Genomic DNA, 8,162 nt, shown 5'->3' with positions numbered 1-8,162 from the left:
TTAATGCAACACTTAGTCACTGCTCCATATCTTTACCCATGTGTTGCTTTTTGTATATTTAGTGGATTTTCTTCTGGTTAAGCAGCCGTGTTGCAGTTGGCAGGATGCTGGGCCACTCATTGGTGGATGGTTTGAATCCTGCTCCCAGCTTTATTTTAGCTGTAGTTGGTGGTGAGTCAGTTCCACTGCCACACAGGTTGTGTTTCCAGCTCCCACAGAGGAATACTGCTGTCGTGTCCTCAGGAAAGACGCTCAATCCATCTTCCTGTGACTGCTTACACTGGTATATGCATGAGTATATTTTTTATTTATGCCCATTGGAGGAAAAGCTTTCAAATATACTGTAAAATACAATACTTGTTTTTTCCACTGTATTCATTTTTTAAACCTTCACCACTTTGCAGCATGTGATATACAAATCTGCTTGACCTATTTGCAGGGTTATCCCTTGAGTATTTTAAGGTAAATGTTTTTCTAATCCACATTGGAACAGGTAGTGTATTTGGTTGACTTCTGAGTGACGTTTACAGACTCACTCACATTTTCTGATTGCATTGTATAGAAGTACATTGACATTTGGTGGTTGCCAGCTGGGTACTGGCCTTGTATCTGTGCCCTGCCAGGCGAGGAGACCAGCAGCTTGTTGAATGGAGCGCTTCACTTGTCCTCAAAGCAAACTCGCTCAGCGGACTTGAGGCAAGAACAAGCTGCCCTTTAATGGATAATTTATGCCGTAAATGCTTGTGGTCCAATAACATCGCTTATTATTTTGAATAGATGTAGGTCAGTTCGTCTCAATGTTATAAAAAGTTCTTTATGTCTATGCAGGCCAAGTGATTCAAAACATAAGAAGAGTGAACTGATTTCTAAATGTGAATTGTTTTTAGCCTTTGGAGCATTTGAATGTTTGGGTGATGTATTTGTCCTAAGGCATAACATATTTGTCTTATCCTGCTAGAATTGTTTTGTGTCACTCTAGCTTTCACATTTGAATGTGGTTCAGTTTTCTTGACTTCTTTAGGTTTTCTGGAGCCATGAATTGCATATCCAATGTATTTTTTCCTTTCATAAATTGACACACTATTTAAGGTGTAATTTTGGGGCACTTTCTGTACATCATCAGAAGTCTTAATTCTAAAGATCCTGAGCACCTTAAGGAATACGAGTGTGGAGAATGCTTCCACCTATGTGCTGATGACACTTCTCTGTAACATAAGCTGCTCTCACCGCACTGTTTTAACTGTTAGGCATGAACGCCAACTTATCTGATGACATCACCCAGTAATGCTCCGCTCTGCCTTGTTTTTCCTCAGTTTAAGAATTGAATCCTCATATGATGCAATTCACAGCAACGACTTAAACTATTAAAAATTTAAATAATCAAAAGATTTACAAAATTATGTCAGTGACGAACAACTTTGTAGTGTAAAACTCACATTTTGTCTTAAATGCAAATCACTGCCATTGGGTTTGTTTTCTTGGTAACCTTGACAAAGCTTAACAACAGCACTTGTGTATTGTAGAGTTTAGAAATCAAAATATATGCAAAATAAAGTTATAAATGTTCTTTTAAACAAAGTCCTATTTCTTTCTTTGGGTTATGTAAGTTTTGTGGAAGGTCAATTTAACCTGAGAGGCTCATGTTTTTATTCATCAAAATGTTGAGTAATTTGAGTTATATTACTCCAACCACCCACTGTTGTAACCTCCCTGGGCAAACCTTGTTCCGTGTCGTGCCTCCAGTGATGTATTTGTTTGTCTTGTTTAGTTCTTTTGTTTTTCCTACATTTTTCTTCCTAAAACTATTGTTGACATTTGAGAAGGTGGAGCAAAAATGTAAACCCTTTTAACCCTGGATAGAAAAAAAATAATAATAATAATATTCATTGTAAAAGCCACAACCCTTATGTCCAGAAATCACTCTAGGTGAAGGTTATTACAGGCTGATAACATTCTAAATTGGCAGCGGCTCATAAAGGTTGGTAGCCAGGGAGAAACAAGAGAACTGATTTAGTCTTAAATTTGGCTCCAGGCTGAAAGTGAACCGGCCAAATATACCTGGCTTCCATGGAAAAATTACACCAAAGAATCCATTTATAGTGACAGTAATGATTTATTTCACCCCAACCCTCAGGAAATGGAGGCCCAACTATCTTCTTTGAACAAGCTCTTCACCTTTCTTCACGAGGACCATGACCGACGCTGTATTGTGGGGATCCTTTTACAATACACGCCTGATGTTTCCCATAACTATATATAGTGACTGATAAGTGGGGCAAATGTATTTTCCAGTCAAACAAATTCAGATGGCAGATTCGATTTACCCTGCATTGCGTTATTCAAACTGTGTTCTATTTTACATAATTGTGCTTCCCATGTCACACGCAACAGTATTTGAGCTGACAACCGTGACCATGCTATATTAATGAATTTACCATAGGTGCAAACTGGGTCATTGATTTATCCATAATCAATTAAAACATACTGAAAGAGATCTTCAATGGACCAAGATGGCAACAGTTATATTAACAGCCTGAACTGAGGGCACTGGGCTTCTGCATAAATTGCACATAGCTGTCAACTAAAGTGGTTCTCAACTGTTATAATCTGATTCTCAGATGATATGAGAGAACAATTTAAAATGTATACAATAGTCTTAAACAAGGCTTGACACTCCAAATGCAGTGGCAAACGTAGATTATTATTTGTTGACCTACCAGTCATTTATCTAGGTCTATATCCTTTGAATAAAATCAAACATTAGGCATGAGGCTAGTTTGGGGGTAGCCTACCTTTTATGTTTGGGGTCGCCAGTGCAAATGGTTGTTATTTTGGGGGTCACGACTGAAAAAGGTTGATAACCACTGGGCTCAACTATGCAGTTATACTCATACAGGAAACACACGCACTACTACCACAACTACCTCAATAGATTTCTCTTAATAATTATTGACTAGAAATGTAAAAGATGCCTTGTATGTTTGAAGGGTTCAGTGTGCCAAAATGAGTTTCTTAAATGCACAGTTAATTAATACATTATTTAATATGTCTTTAATCAATTATAATGACACATTTTAATTCTTTGATTATCTTAACCCTAAACCCTAAACCCTAACCCTTGTTTACAAGTTTACCAATCATTCAATCACATACAAATGATTGGTGAAGCCAATCCCAATATTCAAGTACAGAAAATGTTTATTTCATGATATTTATGTAATTTATCTATTCTCCTCACCAATGACATATAAAGAGAATGTCAAACCAGGAACTCACCAAAATGGTAAAAGTTTGAACATTTTTGCAAGATGTGTAACTACATTTTAGTGAAATGTTTAGTCCAGCCTGCCATTTGCATTTGAAATACTTGGCAGTATACTTAAACATTGCATGATAATGTGTCTCTGTAGCACCATGCCATTCTCCACTCCCCCTCACAACAGTGTGTATGTGCTGTGCTGCGTGCTTAGTCACTACTTCTAATGCACTTCACTCTCACTCCCTAAACCACTCTCTTATTGTCCCAAGAGTGTTATTGTTTTTGTAGCCGCCACATTTTATTGGCTAATTATAAATGGTAAGTGATGTCACTGTCATGTCGGCTACAAGGCCTGGTTTCTTTTGTTCCAACTTCCCAATTAGCAATGTTAGTTTGTCACTCTCTGACATTACAGAACGACACAGCTTATAAATGATTGGTTGATAGTGTTCCAGTCATTGCATGCTTCATTGAGAAATATTATTGTCTGTTTATGAGCGAGGGAGCAAGCTCACGACAAACTTTGTATTTATTATCGTGTTTGATTTTAATTAATTTAAGTGAATCGATTTTTACAGCACACCAAAGGCTTTTTCCAAGACTATTTTTAGTCATTACAATGTACTTTTAGCCTTCAGGTCCCATTCATAAAGCTTAGAGTCTGATTAGCTAATATTGTCGTCATGCCAATAGATGGAGTGTAGATGTTCAATAATACCTTTCAGTAAATAAAGGTCACTTAGATGAATGATTCTGATATTAATTATTGGAAAAGGGCCAAGCATGAGATGAGAGCCAAGCCATTCATTGTACTTGAAAGCAGGATGGATGCAGTGATTGGACTGATTAACTGACTTCTTAAACCATCAAAGCAGAGGAGCCAGTGATGGGGAGAAGCATTTCAAATATTCAAAGAGGCCAATGTTCTCGTGAAACACCTATTAATCATGGAGATTTTGTCCACACAGGATGAATGGCGGTGCCGGCCTGGAGCTCACTGCAACACAGTCATTAGCCGCGTTGGTCGCTCAGGCCCAGGCAGACATGGAGGCTAATCAGTGGCTCTAATGGACACACTTCATAATTGTCACTCCTTTGTGCATGGCTATGAAGACTCAGGGCTGACGTGAATGAAATACTACTAAGAAATGCAAGTGGCTTTGATTGCAAGCAAAGTGATGGGCCTATATAATCATTATTTAGCAGTGTCAAAGGAACACAGCAGATTTTGAACATTTAATACCACAGGAATTTCAAAGAACAAATGTCCTATTCTTATAGTCACTGAAGTGAAAAGAGTTTCCTATAATTAAGGGAACTTTATAGACACTGCTCCCGTGAGCGTATGTACGAGTACCTGTGTTAGATGTTTCATCTTTATTAGCCTGAGCATGGTAAGCCTAGCTCTTCATGCACTAATCCCCAGCTAAAGAAACAGCTTTCAAGGAATTAACATCAAAAGTAAAGCTTTGCAGGCCGCCAGGGGAGCTTTCAACAGAGCCTGCCTCAACTATCTCGTAAGTATTTTCAGAGCCTCTGGGATGAAGTGGAAGTTGAGTTTAACTTGCTCTATGCTCTTCTTCAAGTCTTTGACCTTGTTTTTAGGTCTCTTAATAATCCCTGATACGTTTGAATCCATACTGTATTTGGGGTGTATTTCCATTGGGCTCAGCCAGAGGGTCAGGTTTCCTCTAGGGTGCTTGCTCACCCTCTTGAAACAGAATTCTTACTAGTGGCTGCTCCAAGAATCCACCATTTATCTTCAGATCAGCGCCTTGATGTATGTCAGATACAGTGGTGTAGTAACACGGCGTAGAGTGGAGTTTTAAAAAAAAAACTAAATGTAACTAAATGGTTTGGTTCTTTCTTTACAGACGTTGTGAACATGGCAGATATTGGTGCAGATTAATACTGTTGCACACATGGTTTTGCTTACACATTTTATTAGCTGTATATAGTTACTTGAGTATTTGTATTATGCTTTGTTACTGTGACTTTACTGTGTGCAACTATACATTTTACTAAAGTTTTGTCCTGTACCCCTCCAGATATGTGGATTATAACCTTGTACAGTTAGTGTTGAGGTTGTACAACACATACCTTGTCTTTTATTTCTTCCTTGAGACTTGAGATGTATGACCACTTTTGAAGAGCCGGTGATTGGTCAGTGATGATAGCTTTCACAATAGCTGCTCGTGCTTATGTTCCCATAACTCATTTTGTCTTTTATAGTCGCTGACAGTTTGGATTGAGCTAAGGGACAGTCATGACTGATTCTGCGTGTCTCTCCAAAGCGCAGTTGGAGAAAATGACTGTGGCATCTTAGCTTTGTAGCTCAAAGCAATAAGTGTCACTATATCTCCTGTTTTTCTGAAGTCCTCCATGAATTCTCAGTGGGTCAATAAATGACTTCCCTACCTGATGTTAACATCCCATCAGGCAGTCATTTTTGTACATCTCCAAGTCTATTTATATGGAATTTTCTGAAGAAGTGTTGTAGGATTTATCTTGTCACATGTGGCTCTGCTTTCAAACTGGTTGAACTATGGGTCACATCACAGTTTCAATCAATCATTTATGATGAGGTGAAAAAAACCTGAACCAAGTATTGTTATTGTTTTCATCATTTTTAAACTTTTGAAATCTAATCCTCTGACCATCATTCTATCGTGAACAAAAATGCACATGAAAGCAAAATTAGCTGAAACAGAAGCTAAAATTGGACAGCACATAAAAAGGCTAAATTGGACTAGAATTGAGGCTGGGAGAAAAAAAACAACAACCCTGAGGCTCTTTATCCAGGTCCTATCAGTGGAGACATTTCTCTCCACACAGCTTGTTTTGGATTCACTTCAATAACCTGAACTTTGGATCAGTTTGCCTCCCGTCGACCTGGATCTTTGAAGTGCAGTACTCTGAGAATGTGAGCTGAGTACATTTGATCTATTTTATTTAAAACTTGCAGCATTAGGTAAAGTTATTAAGGGGGCATGTTACAGAATTTCAATTACAGAATGTCAATTGGTTTATTGTTTATTGTTATTTTTTAGAGATTTGCTCCACAAACTAATCATTTTAACATTATGGCTTAAAGACAAGCATGTGTTTGGGGTTGAATGGAGCTCCTGCAGTTCTCATCACGCCACTCCAGCGTGCAACACCAGGCTCAACAGTGATAATGGTGGCAGAGAAATTCCTGCCACACAAAAGACTAAACTAGTAGTTAGTCATGCCCATAGGCTGTATACATGAGTGGACATAGGGACTATACTGTTTAGCTCCAGCCAATTGATGTCAATCATGGCTAGCACTTATGCTGCATTTCATCTGTCCTCCGAGGTCAGATTTTCCGAGTTCACACTGGAACACCCTTAGCTCCTCTCAGAATTTCTACTTGGAAACTTGGGCAAAACTTGAGTTTATCCAAGTTAGATAATCAAACATGGCTGCGCCCTGTGTTTGGATAAAGTCAAATCAAATCAAATCAAATCAATTTATTTTTGTAAGGCCCAAAATCACAACAACAGTTGCCTCTGAGGGCCTAAAGTTTTGTCCCTGGACCCTAACCCTGTCCAGTGAAGTTGCTCCTGTGTTGAGCCACTGCCATTAGAAATGCAGTGTTGTGCTAATGTTCCTAATGACAACAAAAGCAATAAGAATAGTAGAATAAAAACCTCAGGATTATGTAGAGCATTCCTTTGAAATGGACACGTAGGACAGTAGGTCCTGTCAGGACAGGACCTACTGTTACATTTAGATGTATTAGCTGCTAGCATGGCCAAACTAACACGTTTGTAACAATACAGTGATTTTACTGAAACTTACTTACTGAGGATGATCCATTTGTCCAGACTTTGTTGTTTAGTGCTAAAATGACCAATGAAGAAAAGTAAACTCTCTGGCTTTGCATCTCTCTGATGCAGCGGCCATCTTGGGACAACAAACCGTTGCAGCTCTCATTGTTGAACATGCTGGCACCACAAATACATAATGTTAATTTTCCTTGGCATCCACTTCTAATATTTTTCTTCTGTCTTCCTCCCTCAAACAAATTACACCCACAGCTTGTCTGTGTGGGTGTCAGTGTCTGTGGTATATTGTTCATATTGTTCTGTTCATGCTGTGGACAATTGTGGATCTCATTTACATCTGAGATGCCCCGAATTGGATTTATCTGGGACTAATCAAGTTGAAAAGCAGTCGATAGCTGTCACGCAGTGATCAATTTGTACAAGTCTGCTACACAGACACATGAAGCCCAGTGTCTTGTTTCATTTGTTGTGAGAGCAATAAAGAGAATAGAAAGCTATAGGGAAAGACAGTCTGAAGCCTATGCATTTGGTTTATTGTCGGTCCCATGTGAATGTCCCATAAAGACGCACAGACATTGCTAATAAAAGAACAATATTGCGTCTGTTTATCTATCTATATCCAAAGAGTCTTGTTTCCCTATGTACAGTACATCGTCTTTACAGTGGTTTTTGTAACAACTATGTGAGGATTAATACAATTTAATCTACAACATAAGTAATAATTTGAATAATCTACTAAAATAATTGTAAGTTGCAGCTTACATGTGTGGAAAGTGAATGAATAACAACTTACGGCAAGCTTGTAGAGTGTAATATAAAGCAAAGTCATTGTTTTTAAATATGCTCAAAGTTGCGTGTAAATGCCTTGGTTTAGGTCAGGACTCAGGAGAGTGTTTCTCACATATAGAACTGAATGATTTCTAACCAAGCCAGAGATTTCCATGCATAAAGTGATGTATTTCCTTGATTATATTGGCCCAATTTCTGAATACAAACTTATATATATATATATATATATACTGAAATTCTATCTTACTGGCGACCCCTTATTCCGTTATCCAAAGTATAAAAAATGTGAGTTTTTCTCTATC

This window comes from Eucyclogobius newberryi, unplaced genomic scaffold, assembly GCF_026437365.1.
Source record: "Eucyclogobius newberryi isolate DKJ021-1_F unplaced genomic scaffold, fEucNew1.0.hap1 SCAF_15, whole genome shotgun sequence".
Classification (NCBI taxonomy): domain Eukaryota; kingdom Metazoa; phylum Chordata; class Actinopteri; order Gobiiformes; family Gobiidae; genus Eucyclogobius; species Eucyclogobius newberryi.
This window is presented reverse-complemented; position numbering follows the sequence as displayed.